Source organism: Palaemon carinicauda, chromosome 29 (assembly GCF_036898095.1).
Source record: "Palaemon carinicauda isolate YSFRI2023 chromosome 29, ASM3689809v2, whole genome shotgun sequence".
Classification (NCBI taxonomy): domain Eukaryota; kingdom Metazoa; phylum Arthropoda; class Malacostraca; order Decapoda; family Palaemonidae; genus Palaemon; species Palaemon carinicauda.
The window spans coordinates 66,470,171-66,494,328 of NC_090753.1; the positions used below are offsets into that span (position 1 = coordinate 66,470,171).

The following is a 24,158-nucleotide window of genomic DNA, read 5'->3' on the forward strand; positions in this document are numbered from 1 at the left end:
CCCGTGTTGACTCTTAGCCGCTTGTGGACGTTCAGCCGCTGCCGCTTGCTCTTGTTGACGTTCAGGACGTTCACCAACCAGCATAGTTGACTTGTTTTGACGTTGAGCGTCAAGCACCGCAGTCAAGAGTTGTTTTGACTGCTCAGTCTAGGCAGTCAAGGCAGTCTCGAGTTGACGTCGAACGTCCTCCCGCACCTGTTGTTGTTGCTGGTCAGTCCTTTAAGCAGTTACATGACATAGCGTCCTTGACTGCTACTGTTGCTCCTTTGCGTGTGGACTCTGCTTGTCAAGCATTGCCACCACGGCAGGTCTCTCCCTTGCTTGAGACTCGGCAATTGTCGGACAAGGTTCCTTCAGATGAGGAAGTTGCTGATCCCCCTCCTACTGATATTCCCTTGAGGACTCTGTCAGACGGAGAGGAGCCTAAAGCTGCTCAGCCCTCCTTCAGATGAGGAAGTTGCTGATCCCCCTCCTACTGATATTTCCTTGAGGACTCTGTCAGATGGAGAGGAGCCTAAAGCTGCTCAGCCCTCTATGGACTTTAAATAAATCATGCTGATTTTTAAGGATCTTTGTCCGGATCTTTTTGTAACTGCTGCTCCTCGTTCGCCTAAACGTCAGAGTTTACACTAGGCCTAGCTACTTCGAAGCCGTTGTTTTCTAAGCTAGTGCTCTCTCGCTCTTCTAAGAGAGCTTTACGTTTGCTAGGCGACTGGTTAATCACCAGGAGGAGTTTGGGGGAGACAGCCTTTGCTTTCCCTACTTTTAAGCTGGCTTATAGAGCGAGAGTCTGATATGACACGGGAGAAGTTCTCGGCTTGGGAGTTCCTGCCTCTGCCCAGATAGACTTCTCAAACCTCATAGACTCTCCCTGGCGCCTGGCCATGAGACGCTCCAAGATTTTATGGTCGACTTCAGAGCTAGACCATCTCCTGTTAGGAGTTTTTTTTCGAGCGTTTGAAGTTTTGCTGTACAATTATGTCATGCATAAACAAGGCTTTCAGGGATGGCTCCAATAATCTGACAGCCACGTTCTCTGCAGGAACAAGTCCCTCAGGGATGGCTCCAATGATCTGGCAGCCATGTTCACTGCAGGAGTACGTAAGAGGCAAGTGCGCTCAATGTGTTCATTGTCAAGACAAACTTCACGATGAAGTCTTCCAGGCTGTCTTGACAGCATTAATGGAAGGCGACTGGATGGTCTCTCTCGACCTTCAGGAAGCATACTTCCACATTCCTATACACCCGGATTCCCAACCGTTTCTGAGGTTTGTTTACAGGAATGTGGGGTACCAGTTTCGAGCCCTGTGCTTTGGCCTCAGTCCTGCTCCTCTCGTGTTTACGAGGCTCATGAGGAATGTGGCAAAATCCCTCCATCTATCAGGGATCCGAGCCTCCCTGTACTTGGACGACTGGCTTCTCAGAGCATCGTCCAGTCTTCGCTGTCTGCAGGATCTACATTGGACGTTGAGTCTGGCCAGGGAGTTGGGACTTTTGGTCAACCTAAAAGTCCCAACTGATCCCATCCCAGATTATTCTATATTTGGGGATGGAGATTCGCAGTCCAGTTTTTTTCGGGCTTTTCCGTCTGCCACCCGAATAGAACAAGCCCTGCTCGAAGTCCAACTAATGCTGAAAAGAGAACGTTTGTTCAGTCAGGAGTTGGAACAGTCTCGTAGGGACTCTCTCATCCCTGGAGCAGTTTGTCTCGCTAGGGAGACTACACCTTCTGCCTCTCCAGTTCCATCTAGCCTCTCACTGGAACTAGAACAAGACGTTAGAGACGGTATCATTCCCAGTCTCCGAACCAGTAAAGGCATGCCTGAAATGGTGGGACAGCAATATCAGTCTGATAGAGGGACTATCCCTAGCAGTCAAGAACCCAAACCACGTGTTGTTCTCAGACGCGTCGGATTTGGGTTGGGGTGCGACCCTGGACGGTCGGGAATGCTCGGGTCTGTGGACCTCAAGTCAGAAGAGCATGCACATCAACGGCAAGGAGCTATTAGCAGTCCACTTGGCCTTGATGAAATTCGATGAAATTCGAAAGCTTTCTTCGAAACTAAGTGGTAGAAGTCAACTCAGACAACACCACAGCTTTGGCGTACTTCTCCAAGCAAGGAGGCACACACTCCTTCACGCTTCTCGAGATCGCAAGGGACCTTCTCATTTGGTCAAGAAATCGAGGCATCTCCCTGTTGACGAGATTCATCCAGGGGGACTTGAACGTCTTGGCAGACTGTCTCAGTCGGAGGGGTCAGGTGATACCCACGGAATGGACCCTCCACAAGGACGTGGGCAAGAGTCTTTGGGCTACTTGGGGTCAACCCACCATAGACCTCTTTGCCTCCTCGTTGACCAAAAGGTTACCAATCTACAGTATTGCTCTCCAGTCCTAGATACAGAAGCAATCCACATAGACGTGTTTCTACTGGATTGGTCTCTTCTGGACTTATATGCATTCCCACCATTCAAGATAGTCAACAAGGTACTGCAGAAGTTCGCCTCTCACGAAGGGACAAGGTTGACGTTGGTTGCTACCCTCTGGCCCGCGAGAGAGTGGTTCACCGAGGTACTTCAATGGCTGGTAGACATTCCAAGAAGTCTTCCTCTAAGGGTAGATCTCTTACGTCAGCCCCACGTAAAGAATGTTCATCAAAGCCTCCCTGCGCTTCGTCTGACTGCCTTCAGACTATCGAGAGACTCTCAAGAGCTCGAGGCTTTTCGAAGGAGGCAGCCAGTGCGATTGCGAGAGCTAGGAGAGCTTCTACCTTCAGAGTATACCAGTCGAAGTGGGAAGTCTTTCGAGATTGGTGCAAGCCAGCATCTATGTCCCCTTCCAGTACCTCTGTAGCCCAATCGGAGATTTTCTTTTACATCTGAGAAATGTTCGCTCCCTCTCAGCTCCCACGATTTAGGGCTACAGGAGCATGTTGGCTTCGGTCTTTCGTCATAAAGGCTTAGATCTTTCCAACAATTAAGATCTCCAAGATCTCCTTAAGTCTTTCGAGACCTCTAAGGAACGTCGTTTGGCAACTCCTGGATGGAACTTAGACTTGGTCCTAAGGTTCCTCATGTCAGACAGGTTTGAGCCATTACATTCAGCCTCCCTGAAGGATCTCACCCTCAAGACGCTTTTCCTAGTGTGCTTGGCTTCGGCTAAAAGGGTCAGTGAAATTCATGCCTTCAGTAAGAACATCGGCTTTTCTACAGAAAAAGCCACATGTTCACTTCAACTTGGTTTCCTGGCCAAAAATGAACTGCCTTCTCGTCCTTGGCCTAAGTCTTTTGATATTCCTTGCCTGTCAGAGATCGTAAGCAACGAATTTGAAAGAGTGCTGTGTCCAGTTAGAACTCTTAAGTTCTACTTAGCTCGTACTAAGTCCTTACGAGGTGGATCTGAGGCATTATGGTGCTCAGTTAAGAAACCATCATTGCCTATGTCAAAAAATGCTTTGTCATATTTTATCAGACTTTTAATACGAGAGGCTCATTCTCACTTGAATGAAAAAGACCGATGCTTGCTTAAGGTTAAGACGCACGAAATAAGAGCTATAGCAACTTCCGTGGCCTTTAAGCAAAATAAATCTCTGCAAAGTATTATGGACGCGACCGTTTGGAGAAGCAAATCGGTATTCGCGTCATTTTACTTAAAAGATGTCCAGACTCTTTACGAGGACTGCTACACACTGGGTCCATTCGTTACAGCGAATGCAGTAGTGGGTAATGGTTCTACCACTACATTCCCTTATTTCCAATATCCTTTTAATCTGCTTTTGAAATGTTTTTTTAATAGGGTTTTACGGAAGGCTAAGAAGCCTTTCGCAGCCTTTTTTGATTTGGCGGGTGGTCAAATGTCATTTCTTGAGAGCGCCCAGATTAGGGGTTTGATGAGGTCCTGTTGTATGGGTTGCAGCCCTTAATACTTCAGCTCCTGGGAGTCTTTCAGCATCCTAAGAGGATCGCTGGGCTTCGTGAGGAAGACAGACTAATAAGGCAGAGTAATCGTCTAAGTCAACTTCCTTACCAGGTACCTTTATATATTTGGGTTTTGTTATGATATAACTGTCAAAAACTCTAAGCATATACGCTGTAAACTTAATTAACTCTGGTCTCTACCCACCACCATGGATGTGAATCAGCTATTATATATTCACCGGCTAAGTTAAATATTTGAAAATGATATTTTAATTATAAAATAAATTTTTGAATATACTTACCCGGTGAATATATAAATTAAAGGCCCCCTTTCCTCCCCGATAGAGACCCAGCGGGATGAGAAAAATTGGGTCTGTTTACATGTATATGCGGTATCTGGCCGATAGTTGGCGCTAGTGGGCACACCCGCAACCTTCATAGCGATCGCTCGCGAGTTTTTGTGTGTTTTTCTGTCGAGCCGCCGGAGGCTCAGCTATTATATATTCACCGGGTAAGTATATTCAAAAATTTATTTTATAATTAAAATATCATTTTAAGAAGAGCAACAACATTAAATAAATATCACTTTATAAACTATAAAAGCTTTAACAAAACAAGAGGAAGAGAAATAAGATATAATATAGAACAGTGTGCCCGAGTGTACCCTCAAGCAAGTCGATGGTTTGTATCGATAGGAAAAATACAAATTCTACAACATTTGATTATAAATAACATTTTGCCATCATGAACACAGTGGACACCCAGGGTATACATTAAACTGAAGCATTGGTGTACAGTATTTCGAATGTTATAAGTGAAGTCATATGCCATTTTCAACCTTTCCTGATATTTACTTTTTACCCCCGGTTTTATTAGCTCTTCAACCCTCACTAGCTCCCTTTTACATCCACCTACTCTATTCCCCCACTCTTTTGCTACAACTAATTTTCCTTCCACCAAAAAATGATCAGACATGCCGTTAGCCATACCCCTAAACACGTGCACGTCTTTCAATCTTCCAAACATATAATAATAATATGGACATTAGTTTAATGAAGAATTATTTGTTTTGTTTTATTTCCTCTAGTAATGTTCGTACCATTAGGTGATGTAAGAATCATTATTTGGTCAAATCACCGTTTAAAGTATTTTAAAACTGAAATAAGTTTATTATTATTATTATTACTAGCCAAGCTAGAACCCTAGTTGGAAAAGCAAGATGCTAAAAGCCCAAGGGCTCCAATAGGGAAAAATAGCCCAGTGAGGAAAGGAAATTATGATGGGTCTTGGATTCTAATCTTTCATATAAATGCATTCAAGAGAATTGGTCTTATTTTTATGTAGTTTCAAGCATTTTACTTCAATTTATTTGAATGTTGGAGTAGATCTTTTCATTATGACGGCAATTGATTACATGATTAATTATTCTGATGGACTGTTTCACTATTATATTAACTCGTTAGTCTTCATGGTTTAACCCAGTGGTTCCCAAACTATCTTACCTTTTGCTTCCAGTAGACCCGTACGCCCCCACTCCTCTCTTTTTTTTTTATGAAATGATTCTCACATTTATTTCCTAGCATTGTACAGGAAAATAGATTTCTGTTTGTATTACATTTTAATAATGAAAGCCACTCAATCAAATAATAGTACATTCCAGTAACTAATAACGAAACATTTGGTTCAAAGTGCGCGAAAAAAACTTTGAACATTAGCAAATTTGCAAAATTGAGTTGCAATTTTAAGAATAGATAATTTGAAAACATGGCATATGATATTTGGAAATACTTATGAGACTAAGGCTCAATTTCTGGTCAAATTTAGTGAAATGGATGTATGTATGTAATGACAGATATTTGTTCTTTTAATGATTTTATTATTCTATTAAACAAGTAATTTCGAGCAGATGACTTCACGCCCCCTTGTATCATCCTCATGCCCCCCAGTTTGAGAACCACTGGTTTAACCTATTCAAGATAAGTACTGTACGGTACTGTATATTCCACACCTGTTTCTCTTGCTTACAATTGTACATTGTATAATTACCTCCACCAACAAAGTTAGAAGGAGGTTATATTTTACCCCCTGTTTGTCTGTTTGTTTGTGAACAGCTTCCTAGCCAAAATTTTAATCGTAGAGTAATGAAACTTGCAGGGATTAACTTTTATGTGATGAGCTGGAAATGATTAAATTTTGGAAGGTGAAGGTCATGGTCAAGCAAAATGGCCAATTCACGCAATCACCCATAAGTTTTGTTTTCCTAGACTTCAAACTTGGTTTATATTTGAGTGTATGAAAATCCACACTAATTAATACATGTTAATTTCAAATGTCAAGGACGAGAAATAAGGTGCCACGGCGGAGGTTTGCGCTCTACTGAGTGCCCCTCTAGTTGTAGTAGTAATAAAGTTTATAATTGTCATTTGCCATTGTTACTTTTATCTTGATGTTTAGTGATATCAGGTACCATGAAATAATTCAATTTTTACTTGCAGGTTTGAAGCTGTGTTGAGATGTGGTCACTCAACCCAATTTTAAGTTAACTGCAGACGACATACTGGTGAACGTCTAGCCCCCCTGATGGAGAGGTACGTCTTGGTACTATTCTTTCTGTGTATACAATTTACAAGTATCTGTGTTCGTTCGTACATATAACTGGGTACGTGAATAAGTGAATCACAAGGTAATGCAGGGAGAGTTTTTATCTTATCTGTTGAAGGAATGATTAAGGTTTGCTTAAGGTGGGTCCTGTGTGGTACATAAGGTCCTCGACTTACAAACTTAGTTTGTTCCAAGGAGCTTGTAAGTCGAAATTTGTTTAATTCCGCCTAAAGTAGGCCTAACTTGAATCCCAGGCCTATGATTTCCAGCTACAAAAGTTATCAAATAGTTGAGTCTCATATGAAATAGATATCAGGTTATTACAAAATCCATTTTGCTTACTGTATCAAATGATATAATATTTGATTACAGTTTTTCTTTATCTTATCTTTGTTATTTTCAGTTTGATTTGTGTTCATAAGTTGAAGACCTTGTGTATAACGTAGGCCAATGGTTCTCAAAGGGGTGTCCTCGGACCACATGAGTCCGTGACTATGAGTAGGGGGTACTTGAGAAGTTTTGGAAAATCATAGAAATGTAAATAAATAAAGACAAAACAACAACAATAGTTGTGCAGTATCATCATTATCAATATTAGCATTCTTTTGATTTCGTTCTACAATATAAACACTTGAATGTGAATAATCGTCATTAGTGTTTGGCCATTATAAAATAATATGTAATTGAATAAAATGAATAGGCCATTCATAATTCAGTGTTGTGGTGGCCGATGTGCTAACGTCCCTGACTGGTGAACGCCAGACTTGGGTTCGAGTCCCGCTCAAACTCGTTAGTTTCTTTGGTCGCTGCAACCTCACCATCCTTGTGAGCTAAGGATGTGATGTTTGGGGGAGCCTATAGGTCTATCTGCTGAGTCATCAGTAGCCATTGCCTGGACCTCCTTGGTCCTAGCTTGGATGGAGAGGTGGCTTGGCCGCTGATCATATGTATATATGGTCAGTCTCTTGGGCATTATCCTACTCAATAGGTCAATATCCCTGTCCCTTGCCCCTGCCATTCATGCGCGGCCCTTAAACCTTTAAACTTGGTAGCTGAGGCTCATTCTAAACTAGGCAACAACACAAATATATGAATGTGAATTGAAGTCAAGAGAGTTTAACTACAATTCTTTGGGCTAAAGTTTGAAATGGAATACATCTATCAATTTTATGAAATGGATATCATGATGACAATGACCCAGGACTATTTTAACCTTTTTACCCCCTGGCTATTTGGAACTTTCCAACCCTTAACCGCCAGGGATTTTTTTTTTCAAGCACATTTTGCAGTATATATTTTTTAAATTGCTCTAACAGCCTTAATTTTTGTCATATAGAGGTCAGGGTGGTCTCATTCTTTTGGAAAATGGCCGAAGTTTCTCAAAATGTTATAAAAAATATGCCAAAAAAAATGTAAATAGCATTTTTTTGCAAGGACGTACCGGTACGTCCTTGGGGGTAAAGGGATTAGTTTTGTGAAACTTATCAGTACGTCCATTGGGGGTAAAAGGGTTAAACTAAGCTGCAATACAAATGCTTGAATAAGAATGCAGGTGTGGTGATAATGATTTTATAAGCTTGAGAAAATAAATTTCTCTTTATTTTCCCAGAGTGTAAACTGAGGATCTGATAATAATGCTTTTATAAGGTTGAGAAAATAGATTTCTGTCTTTATTTTCCCAGAATGTAAAGTGAAGATCCGATAATACTGATTTTATTAGGTTGAGAAAATAGATTTTTCTTTATTTTCCCAGAATGTAAAGTGAGGATGCGGTAATAATGATTTTATAAGGTTGAGAAAATAAATTTCTCTTTATTTTCCTAAAATGTATAGTGAGGATGCGGTAATAAGGATTTTATTAGGTTGAGAAAATAAATTTCTCTTTATTTTCCCAGAATGTAAAGTGAGGAAGTGGCAATAACGATATTATTAGGTTGAGGAAATAGATTTCTCTTAATTTTCCCAGAATGTGAAGTAATGATACGGTTATAATGATTTTATAAGCTTGAGAAAATAAATTTTTCTTTATTTTCCCAGAATGTAAAGTGAGGATGTGATAATGATTTTATTAGGTTGAGAAAATAGATTTTTCAATATTAAACTTACCCGATAATCATGTAGCTGTCAACTCCGTTGCCCGACAGAATTCTATGGAGGGATACGCCAGCTATCACAATACTAGAAGGGGGTGTATTTACCAGCGCCACCTGTGGCCAGGTACTCAAGTACTTCTTGTTGACACCTCCTCAATTATTCCTCTGTCGTGCTTCCGGCAAGACGTTCTGGGATACGCTTATGTTCTTGGAGTATTTTCACGACTTTGGTGAAGTATTTCTCTTTGATTTCGGCTGTCGCTTTACTGGAAACTTCTATATTAGCTTAGTTAGCTTTTGGAATTAATTTGATTATTTATGGTGACGAGAGAGTATGAACTCTCGTTCACCTTTCAATGGCCGACCCTTCCCTTAGACGGAAGTGTTGGTGTCTAAGAGAGTATAGACTCTCTTTCTTAATTTTGCTTAACAAAAGTTATAGATTTATTTTATATCTCTCCGCCTCTTATAGGCCTCTTCGATTAACTTCCTTTTATTATAAACTCATTAAAATTAATTTTTATATTTGTTTATATTCGACCTTCCTAATAGTAGGCGGTCTTTTACCGAAGTTAATAAACTTTGAGCCCGTCATTTCGGTTTTACCTGTTAACATATTATGCTATTTCCGCCACAGAGTTTGAAAGAATTTCTTTGATAGTCTCGTACTATTTTCAAAGTTGAACTAACGTTTTGTTTTGTCTCTGCAGTTGTTGACGTTCAGAACGTTCAACTTGCACTCTATCGTTACGATAGAGAAAGAATGTTCACGGTTTCACGTTGCAGTAAGAGTAACCGTGTCTAGCGTTTTGTTCATTCTTTCTTAACTTAATGGTTTTGATCCTAATAAAGGAACTTTTCAGTTTTTTCCTTTAACAATAATATGTTTTAACGATATATATGATTGGGCTCTTCTCTCAGGTTCTAAGTCAAGAGAGAGAGAGAGAGAGAGAGAGAGATAGAGACGGAGGGAGAAAGAGGAAAAATGTTTCATTCAAGCCTGCCAGGCGTACGAGTAACGTCGTTATCGTTTTTGCTCTTCTCCCTAGTCTCTTTAGGGGAAGAAACTAAACGTTTCTAGAGTGATCTAGTGTTTAGTCTCTTTCCAGCCACTGAATTATCTTTCATTAGATTTTTCTGTTACATTGTAATTCTGTTTTCGCAATTACTAACTTTGAGAAAGGATAGAATTGCGTATTTCAGGTACAAACCACTTAAAATTTCGAGTTCAGTGAAATAAGTGCAAACAGAAATCAAGTGATAAGTGATTAGTGCGTGAGGGTACTTTTGTGCGCGCCAGTCGTCCTCCCAGTCCGGGACCTCTTGCAAGCTCCCAAGCCCAGGGGAGAAGCAATGTCGAAGGGCATAAGGGTTCAGCAGGCCTTGATCGGCGCACAGAAGTATCCTCGGTGGTTGTGGGCGTGTCTTACCGAGACCGTCACTCCCACCCGCAGACGATTGAGCCCTTATTTTGCTCGTCTGCAGAAGAGTTTAGGGGAGAAAATAAAGGCAGAGTAACGCTGGTCTCAGGTCTCAAGACCTCTTAAACGTTAAGTCCAGACCTATGCCAGACGTACGAAGTTAAAGTTCACAACCCGAATGCAGTCATTGGGTTAGCTCTGACTCTCCTCAGTCATCAGTTGTTTACACTCCGCCTAAGAGGAGTAAGGTTCTGCCGCAACAGATCTCTGCTGTTAAGGCTTTACCTCAGCAGACCTTAGTGTCTGCCGACCCCAAGTTGACTCTACTGCAGTCCATACAGTCACAACTTTCGGTCTTGATGCGTGAGTGTCGGGCTGAGAGTGTTGCGCCTCCGCCTCCGCCTACACTCCCCCCCCCGCCTATGATCGCTCCGCCTGATCGCAGTACCACCTGCCAGGCGTACGATGTTGTGAACTCTACTACAGTCCATGCAAGCACAGCTTTCGGACTTGATGCGTGAGTGTCGGGCTGAGAGTGTTGCTCCTCCGCCTCCGCCTACACTCCCTCCACCTACACTCGCTCCGCCTGATCGCAGTACCACCTGCCAGGCGTACGATGTTGTGGACTCTACTACAGTCCATGCAAGCACAGCTTTCGGACTTAATGCGTGAGTGTCGGGCTGAGAGTGTTACTCCTCCGCCTCCGCCTACACTCCCTCCGCCTACGCTCGCTCCGCCTGATCGCAGTACCACCTGCCAGGCGTACGATGTTGAGCCACGTGCTGAGTTTGCTGTTCCCTGTGGTGTTCAGCCTCCGCCTTCCTTAAGGCAACCTTTACAATGGGATCAGGAGGATTATACCTCTCTTCCTCCGCCTCCACTTGCTGCTCCACCAGTGATGCAACACTCGGTTGAGGTACAACAACCTCTCCCGTCCATGAGTCAGTCTCCTCAGCTCTCGCTGCAGCGAGCTCAACCCTCCACAAGGCAAGCACCACAACACCTTAGCCTTGCGCCTCAGGAGCCTCAGCTTGCGAGACATTTACCTTGTTCTGCGCAGCCTCTTCCTCATCGCGCTCCGCTCACACCACAGGAACTGGAACTTGCTACTCCGCTTCCGTCAACCGCTCAGGAAGCGCAACCCTTGGGTTCAACCACTCATGCTAGGAGTCAGCCTCCTCCACCCATGCGCCTTCCTTCTGCTTGTCTTTTATTCAGCCTTTGCAGACTGAGCCTCAGGTGTTCCCTCAACGGAGTCTTGAAGAGGAAACCACAACTATTGTTGTTCCAGCTCGTTCTGACTCTGCTGTTCAGCATACCTTACCTCCATTTTCATACCATGGTTTAAACCCCATGCAAGCATGCATAAAGCACTCTAGCACTGGTCATGGAATTTCTGAGAAATGTTAAACGCCATGCACACGCTCTGCTTTCCTTACAGCAGGCTCTGCTTACAGCAGGCTCTGCTTACTACATGCTCAGCATACAGCATGCTCTGCATTCAGCATGCTCTGCATACAACATGCTCTGCATACAGCATGCTCTGCATTCAGCATGCTCTGCATACAACATGCTCTACATACAGCATGCTCTGCATACAGCATACTCTGCATACATCATGCTCTGCATACCTTACCGCATGCTTCTCAACACATCTTGGGTTGTTGCCAACTCACTAGACTGTCAAGCAGTTTCATAACGTTGCCTTCTAGTCTGCTGCTTTTGCACCAGTGAACCCTCACTCAGAGAACTTAGCTTTTCTAGGATAAGGTCCCTGTAGATGAGAAAGTTCTTTTCTCCCTCCTTCTGATATTCCCTTGAGGACTCTGTCTTTTGGAGGGAGCCTTTAGCTGCATAACCTCTTATGGACTTTTATTTAAGCATAACATGCTTACAGGGAAGGTAATGGTTCCACTTCAGTCGCTAATCCCGTCTGTTACCACACCTGCTCCCATAGACCTTGAGCTGTGTTGCATGACATGCAGTCCAAGCTTAGTCCTTGTTAGAGGATTTTTTGTTTACGGAGTCAATGTGTCACGGGGAAGACGTTCAACAACCAACAGAAGTGACTTGTTGTGACGCAGTGCGGCAACCTCAGCAACCCGTTAAGGAGTTGTCTGTACGACCCAGACAGTCTAGACAGATTCGGGTTGTCACTGTACTTCCTCGCTTGCCCATGATTGACAGTTTACAGACTGTGCAGCAGTATCATGATCTTGTGTCCGGCTCCGTCAGACGACTGGCTTTTAAGAGCTCCCACAAGTCGTCGCTGTCTGGAGATTTTCAAATGGACTATGGATCTGACCAAGGAACTGGGCCTCCTGGTCAATTTTGAGGAGTCTCAGCTCGTTCCATCCCAGACCATTGTCTCCTTGGGTATGGATCTTCAGAGTCGAGCTTTTCGGACTTGTCCGTCGGCCCCAAGGATCTTCCAAGCCCTAGAATGCATCCAGAGCATGCTGAGAAGGAACCGATGCTTAGTCAGGCAGTGGATGAGTCTAACAGGGACACTTTCATCGCTGGCCCTGTTCATCGAGTTAGGGAGACTCCACCTCCGCCCCCTTTAGTATCATCTAGCTGCTCACTGGATAAAGGACATGACGCTAGAGACGGTCTCAGTTCCTGTTTCCGAAGAGATGAGGTCTACTCTAACGTGGTGGAAGAACAACATTCTTCTCAAGGAAGGTCTACCATTGGCTGTTCAGACCCCCGACCACCGTCTCTTCTCGGACGCATCGGACACGGGCTGGGGTGCGACACTGGACGGACAGGAATGCTCGGGAACATGGAATCAGGAGCAAAGGACACTTCACATCTATTGCAAGGAGTTGTTGGCAGTTCATCTGGCCTTGATAAACTTCAAGTCCCTCCAGCTAAACAAGGTGGTGGAGGTGAACTCCGACAACACCACAGCCTTGGCTTACATCTCCAAGCAGGGAGGGACTCATTCGAGGAAGTTGTTCGAGATCGCAAGGGACCTCCTCATTTGGTCAAAAGATCGAAAGCTCACGCTGGTAATGAGGCTCATTCAGGGCGATATGAATGTCATGGCAGATCGCCTCAGCCGGAAGGGTCAGGTCTTCCCCACAGAGTGGACCCTTCACAAGAATGTTTGCAGCAGACTTTGGGCCCTGTGGGGTCAGCCAACCATAGATCTATTCGCTACCTCGATGACCAAGAAGCTCCTCTTGTATTGTTCTCCGATTCCAGACCCAGCAGCAGTTCGCGTGGATGCCTTTCTGCTGGATTGGTCCCATCTCGACCTGTATGCATTCCCGCCGTTCAAGATTGTCAACAGGGTACTTCAGAAGTTCGCCTCTCACAAAGGGACACGGCTGACGTTGGTTGCTCCCCTCTGGCCCGCGAGAGAATGGTTCACCGAGGTACTGCAATGGCTGGTCGACGTTCCCAGGACTCTTCCTCTAAGAGTGGACCTTCTGCGTCAACCTCACGTAAAGAAGGTACACCCAAACCTCCACGCTCTTCGTCTGACTGCCTTCAGACTATCGAAAGACTCTCAAGAGCTAGAGGCTTTTCGAAGGAGGCAGCCAGAGCGATTGCCAGAGCAAGGACGACATCCACTCTCAGAGTCTATCAGTCTAAATGGGAAGTCTTCCGAAGCTGGTGCAAGGCCAATGCAGTTTCCTCAACCAGTACCACTGTAACCCAGATTGCTGACTTCCTGTTACATCTAAGGAACGTAAGATCCCTATCAGCTCCTACGATCAAGGGTTACAGAAGTATGTTGGCAGCGGTTTTCCGCCACAGAGGCTTGGATCTTTCCTCCAACAAAGATCTACAGGACCTCCTTAGGTCTTTTGAGACCTCAAAGGAACGTCGGTTGTCCACTCCAGGCTGGAATCTAGACGTGGTCCTAAGGTTCCTAATGTCATCGGGATTTGAACCGCTCCAATCAGCCTCTTTTAAGGACCTCACATTAAAAACTCTTTTCCTCGTGTGCTTAGCAACAGGTAAAAGAGTAAGTGAGATCCACGCCTTCAGCAGGAACATAGGTTTCACATCTGAAACGGCTACATGTTCCTTGCAGCTCGGTTTTTTGGCTAAAAACGAGCTTCCTTCCCGTCCTTGGCCTAAGTCGTTCGAGATCCCAAGCCTGTCCAACATGGTGGGGAACGAACTGGAGAGAGTACTTTGCCCAGTTAGAGCTCTTAAGTACTATCTAAGAAGGTCAAAACCATTACGAGGACAATCAGAAGCCTTATGGTGTGCTATCAAGAAGCCTTCTCTACCAATGTCTAAGAACGCAGTTTCTTACTACATCAGGCTTCTGATTAGAGAAGCAAATTCTCATCTGAAGGAAGAAGACCTTGCTTTGCTGAAGGTAAGGACACATGAAGTGAGAGCTGTGGCTACTTCAGTGGCCTTCAAACAGAATCGTTCTCTGCAGAGTGTTATGGATGCAACCTATTGGAGAAGCAAGTCAGTGTTCGCATCATTCTATCTCAAAGATGTCCAGTCTCTTTACGAGTACTGCTACACCCTGGGACCATTCGTAGCAACGAATGCAGTAGTAGGCGAGGGCTCAGCCACTACATTCCCATAATCCCATAACTTTTTAACCTTTCTCTTGAATACTTTTTATGGGTTGTACGGTCGGCTAAGAAGCCTTCCACATCCTTGTTGATTTGGCGGGTGGTCAATTCTTTCTTGAGAAGTGCCGAGGTTAAAGGTTGTGATGAGGTCCTTTAGTATGGGTTGCAGCCCTGTATACTTTAGCACCTTTGAGTTGATTCAGCCTCCCAAGAGGAACGCTGCGCTCAGTAAGGAAGACGATCTTATTAAAGGCAGAGTAACGGTTCAAGTCGACTTCCTTACCAGGTACTTATTATTTCATTGTTATTGTGGATAACTGATTATATGAAATACGGGATACTTAGCTATCCTTTAGTCTTGTACACTGGTTTTTCACCCACCCCCCTGGGTGTGAATCAGCTACATGATTATCGGGTAAGTTTAATATTGAAAAATGTTATTTTTATTAATAAAATAAATTTTTGAATATACTTACCCGATAATCATGATTTAATCGACCCTCCCTTCCTCCCCATAGAGAACCAGTGGACCGAGGAATAATTGAGGAGGTGTCAACAAGAAGTACTTGAGTACCTGGCCACAGGTGGCGCTGGTAAATACACCCCCTTCTAGTATTGTGATAGCTGGCGTATCCCTCCATAGAATTCTGTCGGGCAACGGAGTTGACAGCTACATGATTATCGGGTAAGTATATTCAAAAATTTATTTTATTAATAAAAATAACATTTTTCTTTATTTTCCCCGAATGTAAAAGGAAGATGGATAAATGTGTCTCTATACTTAAATGGAAGGTAGTTAATTCAGAGCCACTGTGTAACCAGTCTACTGAATCATCCAGTGATGATCAAGGTTCACAAGTGGGTAAGAGCAAAGAGAAAAATAGAATCCTTGTTATAGGGAAGCAGGAATATCATAATATTTTATAAAAAATGGGACCGTAATACTCTAATGTTCTTGCGCTTGAATCTAAGTCAACTTATTAGGAAGGTTATCCTCACTTTGGTTTTGTTTAAAGGACTGGCAGTGAGGATATAGTGTAACCAGTGTGTGTCATGTTTTCTGATGTTCTAATTAAAGTATCATCATCATCATCTCCTCCTACGCCTATTGACGTAAAAGGCCTCGGTTTGATTTCGCCAGTTGTCTCTATCTTGAGCTTTTAATTTAATTCTTCTCCATTCATCATCTCCTACTTCACGCTTCCTGGTCCTCAGCCATGTAGGCCTGGATTTTCCAACTCTTCTAGTGCCTTGTGGAGCCCAGTTGAAAGTTTGGTGAGCTAATCTCTCATGGAGAGTGAGAAGAGCATGCCCAAACCATCTCCATCAAGCCTTCAAAACTGATGGTATTTGAATAATAACCATGGGCAGTATAATGTTAAACAGTATTTTTCCAACAAAAAGCAAAGTTGTATGGTACTCAAGAAAGGATTGAAATTTATGACAAGTAGTCATAAGATTCTAATAAAGGTTCATATCTTGTTTCCCCGGAAATTTTCCAGCATAAAAAGCCACATAAATAGAGAAACATTAATTATGTTTTTTTATAATGCTGCTGCCTCCTATGCCTTAGATGACCGCTGAGGTAGCAGCAGTAGGGGATTCAACATTATGAAGCTTCATCTGTGGTGGATAATGTGGGAGGGTGGGCTGTGGCACCCTAGCAGTACCAGCTGAACTCAGTTGAGTCCCTTGTTAGGCTGGAGGAACGTAGAGAGTAGAGGTTCCCTTTTTGTTTTTGTTTCATTTGTTGATGTCGGCTACCCCCCAAAATTGGGGGAAGTGCCTTGGTATATGTATGTATGTGATAATGTCAGTGAATTATTTGAAAGTAAAGTGAAGGAAGTGAAAAAAAGAACTTCTTATTTGATAATTTTCCAATCTTTCAAACAGCATTCTCATCTCAGTTCTCTCAAGCTTTGCTCCCTCTTTTCATCTTAAAGCAAAGTTTCTGATCCATACAATAACACAGAGTCCTTGTCAATTATTATTATTATTATTATTACTAGCCAAGCTACAACCCTAGTTGGAAAAGCAAGATGCTATAAGCCCAAGGGTTCCAACAGGGAAAAATAGCCCAGTTAGGAAAGGAAATAAGGAAATAAATAAATGATGAGAATAAATTAACAATATATTATTCTAAAAACAGTAACTGCGTCAAAACAGATATGTCCTATATAAACTATTAACAACGTCAAAAACAGATATGTCATATATAAACAATAAAAAGACTCATATCAGCCTAGTCAACATAAAAACATTTGCTCCAAAAATGTTAGCATTAAAATATTCCACCTAAAGGAAAAATGTTTAAACATTGATAAGTCAAAGCACGCTATCATGGACATTGTCCCAAATCACAGACAAATAAATTCATAAATATAGTTGAAAAGGCTGGGATAGTCAGAGGGTAATCTGATCCTTCAACTAATTGTATTTTGACAAAAAGATTATTACAACTTTCCTATGAGCACTGGATATAATATTCGAAAGTCAATGTATCAATGGTAGCTTCGACAAAGTCTTTCTCTTATGTTCTTAACTGACTACTGAATAGTGCTGTCACAGTATTTAATACACATTTATGTTAGGGGTGAGACCACAGCCCATGGAGACCAAGTCTAAATTAATTTACTTTACTTTACAATAAAAACTACAAGTATCAAAGGCTTATCTTCGAAACCTCGGGCACAATCGGGAAGGACATCAGCCCTTAATCGTGGCTCTCTTCAAAACTACCCAAGGCATAGTAGGCTATCGAGGCGTCATGAGGTGGGCGCCATCTTGCCTGGGGGATCGTAAATAGGGGTCCCCGTTTTGAAATGAGAGCGGGGCGATCTCCTGGCTGCGGACTTCGCCCCCCTTCGTGCCTGCAACGACAAAATAGGCGACAGAAAAACAAACTAGTCATCAAATACGAGAAGGCAACAGCCTCTCGACGCCAGTGCGTGCTGACTCTAGGTCTATGACTCGAACAATGGCGGCAGCAGAGGTCATTGAGATGACTCCAACAACTCCTAAACTATGTTATTTGTGACAAGATAATATAGTTGATGCAATATTTAGACAAATCATGTACTATCAAACACCAATTTAACAGCTTCTACTGGGATTTGTAACAGGTTTTCGAAGAAAATCAAAGAGGTTGATACTATTAAGGGTTAACTTCTACCCGACCAAAATTTTAGAATGACAATACTTTACAAAGTTGATTACATTGAAATTGGGTAACTTCATGAATCTGAAAACGTCCAAAAAAATATTGTTCATGAATTCTTAGGGAAATTAACCCTTTTACCCCCAGGCTCTTTGGAAATTTCCAACCCTTAACCCCCAGGGTTTTTTTTTTTTTTCCCAGCACATTTTGCAGTATAATTTTTTTTAAATTGCTCTAACAGCCTTAATTTTTGTCATAGAGAGGTCAGGTTGGTCTCAATCTCTTGGAAAATGCCTGAATTTTCTCAAACAATTATCAAAAATATGAAAAAAAATTGAATTGAAATTCCTGTGAGACATCATCAAAGAGATGGAGCTGGGGGGAGAGTGACTGCTCCCCGCACTCTAGTTTTGGGGTGTTTGAATGTGCGTGGATGTAGTACGATAGAGAGTAAAAGATGTGAGATTGGAAGTATGTTTAGAAGTAGAAGGATGGATGTATTGGCCTTGTGTGAGACAAAGATGAAAGGAAAGGGTGAAGTGATGGTTGGTGAAATGTCTGGTAGAGTGTCTGGGATTGAAAGGGGAAGAGCGAGAGAGGGTGTGGCTTTATTGCTGAGTGAATGGATGACAGGTAAAGTAGTGGAATGGAAGGAGATATCATCTAGGTTAATGTGGGTAAGGGTTAGGTTGGGTAGGGAATGTTGGGCGTTTGTCAGTGCGTATGGGCCAGGTAGTGAGAAAAGTGAAGAAGAGCGGAATGAGTTCTGGAATGAATTAACTAGGTGTGTAGAAGGACTGGGTAGAAGGAATTATGTAGTTGTTATGGGTGACTTAAATGCTAGAGTGGGCGCTGGAGAGGTAGAAGGTGTCATTGGGAAGTATGGCGTACCAGGTGAAAATGAGAGTGGTGAGAGACTGGTAGATATGTGTGTTGAACAAGAGATGGTAATAAGTGCTAGCTTTTTTAAAAAGAAAGATAAAAATAAGTATACATGGGTAAGAGTGGCAAATGGAAGAGTAGTAGAAATGGCATTAATGGATTATGTGTTGATAACTAAAAGAATGTTTGGGAGATTGAAAGACGTGCACGTGTTTAGGGGTATGGCTAACGGTATGTCTGATCATTTTTTGGTGGAAGGAAAATTGGTTGTAGCAAAAGAGTGGGGGAATAGAGTAGGTGGATGTAAAAGGGAGCTAGTGAGGGTTGAAGAGTTAATAAAACCGGGGGTAAAAAGTAAATATCAGGAAAGGTTGAAAATGGCATATGACGAGGTGAGAGTAAGAGAAACTGGTAATTTAGAGGAGGAGTGGAAGTTAGCAAAAGAAAATTTTGTTGGGATTGCAAGTGATGTATGTGGCAAGAAGGTTGTTGGATGCAGCATGAGGAAGGGCAGTGAATGGTGGAATGAAGGAGTGAAGGTAAAAGTGGAAGAGAAAAAGAGGGCTTTCGAAGAATGTCTGCAGAGTAATAGTATAGAGAAGTATGAAAAATATAGAGAGAAAAAGGTGGAAGTAAAGCGCAAGGTACGTGAGGCAAAGAGGGCAGCTGACCTGAGGTGGGGTCAGGGACTGGGTCAGTCATATGAAGAGAATAAGAAGAAGTTTTGGAAAGAATTGAAGAGAGTAAGGAAGGCCGGCGCAAGAATTGAAGAGACAGTGAAAGATGGAAATGGAAGGTTGTTAAAAGGAGAGGAGGCAAGGAAAAGGTGGGCGGAATATTTTGAAAGTTTGCTGAATGTTGAGGATGATAGGGAGGCAGATATAATTGCTGTTCCAGGTGATGAGGTGCCAATGATGGGAGATGAGAATGAGAGAGAGATTACAATAGAGGAAGTGAGGAGAGCACTAGATGAAACGAGAGTAGGAAAAGCATCTGGTATGGATTGTGTGAAAGCTGAGATGTTGAAGGAAAGGGGTGTGACTGTACTTGAATGGTTGGTGAGATTGTTTAATGTGTGTTTTGTGTTGTCAATGGTACCAGTAGATTGGGTCTGTGCATGTATTGTACCACTATATAAGGGTAAGGGAGATGTGCATGAGTGTTGTAATTCAAGAGGTATTACTTTGTTGAGTGTAGTTGGAAAAGTGTATGGTAGAGTACTGATTAATAGGATTAAGGATAAAACAGAAAATGCAATCTTGGAAGTACAGGTTGGTTTTAGAAGAGGTAGGGGTTGTATGAATCAGATTTTTACAGTTAGGCAGATATGCGAGAAATATTTAGCAAAAGGTAAGGAGGTGTATGTTGCGTTTATGGATCTGGAGAAAGCATATGATAGAGTTGATAGGGAAGCAATGTGGAATGTGATGAGGTTATATGGAGTTGGTGGAAGGTTGTTGCAAGCAGTGAAAAGTTTCTACAAAGGTAGTAAAGCATGTGTTAGAATAGGAAATGAAGTGAGCGATTGGTTTCCTGTGAGAGTGGGGCTGAGACAGGGATGTGTGATGTCGCCGTGGTTGTTTAACTTGTATGTTGATGGAGTGGTGAGAGAGGTGAATGCTCGAGTGCTTGGACGAGGAATAAAACTGGTAGGCGAGAATGATCATGAATGGGAGGTAAATCAGTTGTTGTTTGCGGATGATACTGTACTGGTAGCAGACACAGAAGAGAAGCTTGACCGACTAGTGACAGAATTTGGAAGGGTGTGTGAGAGAAGGAAGTTGAGAGTTAATGTGGGTAAGAGTAAGGTTATGAGATATACGAGAAGGGAAGGTGGTGCAAGGTTGAATGTCATGTTGAATGGAGAGTTACTTGAGGAGGTGGATCAGTTTAAGTACTTGGGGTCTGTTGTTGCAGCAAATGGTGGAGTGGAAGCAGATGTACGTCAGAGAGTCAATGAAGGTTGCAAAGTGTTGGGGGCAGTTAAGGGAGTAGTAAAAAATAGAGGGTTGGGCATGAATGTAAAGAGAGTTCTATATGAGAAAGTGATTGTACCAACTGTGATGTATGGATCGGAGTTGTGGGGAATGAAAGTGATGGAGAGACAGAAATTGAATGTGTTTGAGATGAAGTGTCTGAGGAGTATGGCTGGTGTATCTCGAGTAGATAGGGTTAGGAACGAAGTGGTGGGGGTGAGAACGGGTGTAAGAAATGAGTTAGCGGCTAGAGTGGATATGAATGTGTTGAGGTGGTTTGGCCATGTTGAGAGAATGGAAAATGGTTGTCTGCTAAAGAAGGTGATGAATGCAAGAGTTGATGGGAGAAGTACAAGAGGAAGGCCAAGGTTTGGGTGGATGGATGATGTGAAGAAAGCTCTGGGTGATAGGAGGATAGATGTGAGAGAGGCAAGAGAGCGTGCAAGAAATAGGAATGAATGGCGAGCGATTGTGACGCAGTTCCGGTAGGCCCTGCTGCTTCCTCCGGTGCCTCAGATGACCGCGGAGGTAGCAGCAGTAGGGGACTCAGCAGTATGAAGCTTCATCTGTGGTGGAAAGGTGGGAGGGTGGGCTGTGGCACCCTAGCAGTACCAGCTGATTTCGGCTGAGTCCCTGGTTAGGCTGGAGGAACGTAGAGAGTAGAGGTCCCCTTTTTTGTTTTGTTTCTTGTTGATGTCGGCTACCCCCCAAAATTGGGGGAAGTGCCTTTGGTATATGTATGTATGATTGCAAGGACGTACCGGTACGTCCATGGGGGTAAAGGGATGGGTTTTGTGAAACGTACCAGTACGTCCTTTGGGGGTAAAAGGGTTAAGAATGAAGGAATTTGTAAGATTCCAGCAGTGACTTCAAACCCTCTGGGTGTTCATACTTTTGATTGGTAGAAAGGGGAACTTCTTCTAAGAACACTGAAAGAACAACTTTCAAGTTTCTGGTTTGATGGAAGTCTTTACTGAAAGACCCAAAGAAACTTAAGTGAACTTTGCCTTCACACACTAATCTCAATAAATAAACGTCGAACTGGACAACTTTCAAATAAAAGAACGTGTGTAATAAATTAATTTCCAAATCATTATGTATTCTTGATGTAGACTTAGGCCAGCTCGCTAGTAGTAGCGAGATCAGTCAACTGAAAACAAAGGAGATTAGGCGGGATTTGTGGTTATGAAATGGATGTTTAGGCTAATCACGTTTGGCCTGAGGATCTTTGAGAAGGGGCCACTCTTAGGACAACATGTTTCAATCTTATGTATGGGACTTGCTAAGAGAAGTTGAAAATGGTAGCAAAAGCCAAGTATATATGTATATTTATACGTGAGTTTCATATAATGAATTTCTTTATATTTCCTTTTCCTCAATTTTTATTGCTCACATTTAGCAAAGTTTAGAGGAGGTGATTAAATGAAATTCTCAGTTTTTTTGGCATTTTTTCTTTTACAAATTAATAGGTATGTTTTGGAAAAATATATAAATATAGTGAAGAGGTTTTATGAAAAAGTATTTTGATTTTAAACCATGACTGTAGGGAATGCAAGTTTGCATTAATATTTAAACAGATTACATGTGATATTTGATTTTTTTATCAGCATGCACACCACATCGTTGTAATTTATCAAAGTATAAATTTGTTATTAGAAAATTTAGTACTATTTTGGTATGTATTTAAGAAGCATTGTTGTTGATAAAAGTTCTTTGAAACAGCTAATAACAGTGTTTAAAAATCTAATTATTTTTTTGTAGTTCTTTGAATCCGCTATTAGCAGCTCTTGAGTTTCTAACTTTTCTTTATAGATGCTGGAGTGTTTTTCACGAAGACTGCAGCAGGAATGTTCGAAGTTTGGATCTCCCAAGAAAAGGAAGTCGAAATCATCATGAAAGGAAACAACGTTAATGGAGGAAGAGGAAGTCGAAATCATCACGAAAGAACTCCTCGTTATAGGAAGTAAGAGGAAGCCAAAATCGTCACAGAAGGAAACTCAACGTTAATGGAGGAAGAGGAAGTCGAAATTATCAGATAGAAACTCGCCGTCAATGGAATGAAAAAATAGCCATGACTTTAGTCATGTGAGGATTTGTATTCCAGCGTATCATAGATACATAGGTGTTAATAATTTCATATGGATTAACTATCGTTAAGAAATGCAAGTCGGTACTGTTCTGTATTTTGGTCCGTAGCTTTCAGTAAAAATTACTTGATTAAAGCATATTAAGTCGGGATAGAACAGAAAAGAACCGTCAGTTGAATGTTTGCGTTTTATAGTTGGCTGAAATCCATATGAAAATTTGCGGGTTCCTATAATTTGAGATAACTTTTTTGTTGTTATAATTCTTATTGAAAGTTTATTAGTATTTTGTAAGAGGAACAGATGCCTTGAGGATTAACGCTGACATTTTTTATTTGGATGTACTGGTATTTAGAATTATCATCATAGAATGACATGTGAAAAAAGGGTCAAGGGAAACATATACAGTAATACATACATACATACATATACCAAGGCACTTCCCCCAATTTTGGGGGGTAGCCGACATCAACAAAGAAACAAAAACAAAAAGGGGACCTCTACTCTCTACGTTCCTCCCAGCCTAATAATAGCCAGTAATAGCGGGAATTAATATACTTCATGTAGAAAAAAAAACTGCAATTTATGTTCAGGTTACGAAAAAATGTTTAAAGTATTAGGAACGTTTAGTGTGCAATATTTAGATGTGGGTTTCAAGATGCAATACTGGTATTGATAATAAATTTCATATTTTTTAATTCTTTTAGGATTTTCTTATTTATTTTGTGAGTTTCTGTGAAGACAGATATCCATTATTGTAGAAATAATATTAGCCAGATATAATAATGGGCACCTCCACAGATATGATGGTCAGTCTTGTGACATATAGGAAGAGGAACGTTCTCAACTTAAAAACAATTGTTTTTAAATCAAATTTTGTTAAATTTTAACCTAGGTTAGGCCTAACCTAACTTACATGCTTACGATTTTCAGCTGCACAGATCAACAAAAAGTCCTGTTTCATATTGCAAATGTTGTCTTGCTTACTGCATTAAATCTTAAAATGTTTTCATCATCATCATCATCATCATCTCCTCCTACGCCTGTTGACGCAAAGGGCTCGGTTAGATTTCGCCAGTCGTCTCTATCTTGAGCTTTTAAATCAATACTTCCCCATTCATCATCTATTTCATGCTTCATAGTCCTCAGCCATGTAGGTCTGGGTCATCCAACTCTTCTAGTGGCTTTATTACAGTACAATATTTCATTAGAAGGTTGTGATTCAAAATCTGATATTTATGTTTTCAGTTGGGTTTGTGTTCGTATCTGAATGTTTTTAAATTGAGGACCTTTTATAAAGAATCAGTAAGATTTGGGGGATACATTAGTACCTCAGTTTACGAGTTAAATTCATTCTGGGAGCGATCTCGCAACTTAAAATTGCACGTATCCTAGAGTAATTTTCCCCGTTATAGAGGAAATTCGCTTGATGTGTTCCACATGAACATAATTACACTTATATATTAATTTTTA

At 41.9% G+C, this 24,158-nt stretch overlaps 1 long non-coding RNA gene across 1 annotated transcript in view; it reads left to right on the top strand.

Moving 5' to 3' along the window:
• Positions 1-23,865, top strand: part of LOC137622807 (uncharacterized) — an 86,374-nt gene extending 62,509 nt beyond the window's left edge. Inside the window, exons 3-4 of the long non-coding RNA XR_011040480.1 lie at positions 6,414-6,506; positions 22,414-23,865. This is a non-coding gene — a long non-coding RNA (uncharacterized lncRNA). The remainder of the gene's footprint in view (positions 1-6,413; positions 6,507-22,413) is intronic.
• The last annotated feature ends 293 nt before the right edge of the window (positions 23,866-24,158 follow it).